Source organism: Myotis brandtii, unplaced genomic scaffold (assembly GCF_000412655.1).
Source record: "Myotis brandtii unplaced genomic scaffold, ASM41265v1 scaffold1601, whole genome shotgun sequence".
Lineage (NCBI taxonomy): Eukaryota > Metazoa > Chordata > Mammalia > Chiroptera > Vespertilionidae > Myotis > Myotis brandtii.
Window position 1 is genome coordinate 26,677 of NW_005355839.1, and position 2,218 is coordinate 28,894.

A 2,218-nucleotide genomic window follows, 5' to 3' on the forward strand; every position below is an offset into this window, starting at 1 on the left:
TGTGTGTGTGTGTGTCCACTGGGGGCCGGCTCTCAGCCCTGTCAGAGGCTTGGAACAGGTGTGTGTGTGTGTATGTGTTTGTGTGTGTGTGAGTGTGTGTCTAGAAACCTTAATTCTTTAATGATTACTAAAAAGTAAAAAGCCAGCATTTTTTAGATGAACATATATGAACACACTTTAAATGTACTTTTACTTTCAAGAAAATATACTTTTAATAAAGTATAAGAGACCTTCCTCCTGTAATAAAACTAAGAGCAGGTAAATTAAAATTTGTCTAGCAGTTAATGTTTTGGTTTTTTGTTTTGTTTTGTTTTTTTAATATTGAGATGTTTACCATTTAACCCAACAATGCACTAAAGCTTTTAAGTTAATTAAGAAAAATATTCTAGGAGCAGGCTTGGATTTGAACTACTACATTCTTCCTTAGAGATAACATCTAAGGTTACTACTGTGGCTTCTGTTTCTGGACCTCCAGGCCAGCCCTTCCCTAGGCCCCTTGTTCTACAATTGTGAACATCATGTTAGTTTTTTATTTTTGCCTTTTTTATTTATTTTATGTGGGTGCAGGTGGGCTGAGACCAACGCAGGTGTCAGCGAAGAGAGTAGGGAGAGAGAGGTTTTCACTGATTTTTGCTGGCTTCTCTGAAAAGTCCCTTTGTCTGTCTACCTGCTCCACTCCCCCACCATGCCCTCCATCTCCAGGCAGCAGAATTTGGCTTCTTTTTTTTTCCTCCTAATTTTTTTCTTTCCACCTCTCCCCCTCTCCTGGCAGGAAGAGGTAAGAGTCAGTAACTAACAGGCTAGCAATAAATTAGCCCTTTGTTTTAAACTTCTCTTTGACATTTTTATGACTTTACACTCTCCTAGAAATAGTTAACTTTTTAGAGCTAACTTTTTTTTTCTCACTTTTCCTTCCCAGTGGTAAACTTGCCTGGGTTGTAATCTTTACAAATTTTGTACCTTTAAATTAACCTTAGAATTTTAAAATTTAACCCAACACAGCAAAATCATAAATCAGGAAAGAGCAAATTAAAGTCTCTACTTTACAGATAGAAACCTCCCTAGCTAAGAGTTCTCTGGCAAGCTAATACTAAAAAAGAAAGAGAAGGATGGTTAATGTCATTCTGCAATCTTTTTTGCAGTTCAGCCCTACTGGGCTCCCCCACCAATGTGGGGTTGGCTTGCCCCAAATTAAACAAAGAGACAAAAACATCAACAAATACTCATGTTTTTAGCTAGACATTTGTCTCAGTTAAAAGTACACAAAAGCACAGGACAATACAAAGCAGCTCTCACACTTATATTTATAGACCAGTTAATGAACAGGTAATTATGCCAAGACAGACAAACATCCACACTCACACTCTTTCAGTGGACTAGTACTCTTGGGGGTTAAGCAGATAACTTGTACACTGCCCAACTTCCCTGATGGACGTGGGGGCACTCCTGGCACCCACGCCCCAGGACAGAATTCTCGACCAACGTCTCGGTGAGAACCTCACTAGAGAAGTTACGATTGCATCCAGTCCTTCTCCCAGTACAAGAAGACTAGTCAAACAGATAGAAAAGTGAACTCAAAATTCCTTAATTGAATTTGAGTTCACTCACATCCGGAGGCTTTCTTTCTGATGGCTCCTAAAGAATGCAGGGGCATGTCAGGTGTCCCTTGTCTGGCTGTCAAGACCACTGAGAAGTGTCTCTGGGGCCCTGGACAGCTTCATTATGTGGTACCTCCCCCTAGGGAATCTCAGGGCCTGGCAGCCAGGCCAGGGAGGCCATCAGTCCCAGGCATCCAAGACTAGGTGTGGGTAGGCACTTGTCTCTTATCTCGCTGGCACCTCCAAATGTTGTATCGAAAATCAGCAAGCTAGACAAGATGCCTTAAAGAGCCAATTAGTTAGGAGTCATCTTCATTGTTTGCAGGTTCAGAGCAGATTACCTCTGTCAAATTCTGAACAAAACACAGGAAGGAGTATTCCCTTTTTATATCCTTCTGGTTCTTTGTGTAAGTTATTTTTGCAGACAGCTTGTAACCTTGAGTATATATCATCTACACTAATAAAAGAGAAACATGGTAATTGGCGTACGACCGCTACCCTTCCCATTGGCTAATCAGGGAGATATGCAAATTAACTGTCAGCCAAGATGGCGGCCGGCAGCCAGGCAGCTGATGCGAACAGGGAGGCTTGCTTCCTTCAGTGAAGGAGGACTCCAACGT

General features: G+C 41.5%; 1 pseudogene; it reads left to right on the forward strand.

The window, feature by feature from the left end:
* LOC102246606 overlaps positions 1 to 2,218 on the forward strand; it is a 12,369-nt pseudogene that overhangs the window by 379 nt on the left and 9,772 nt on the right.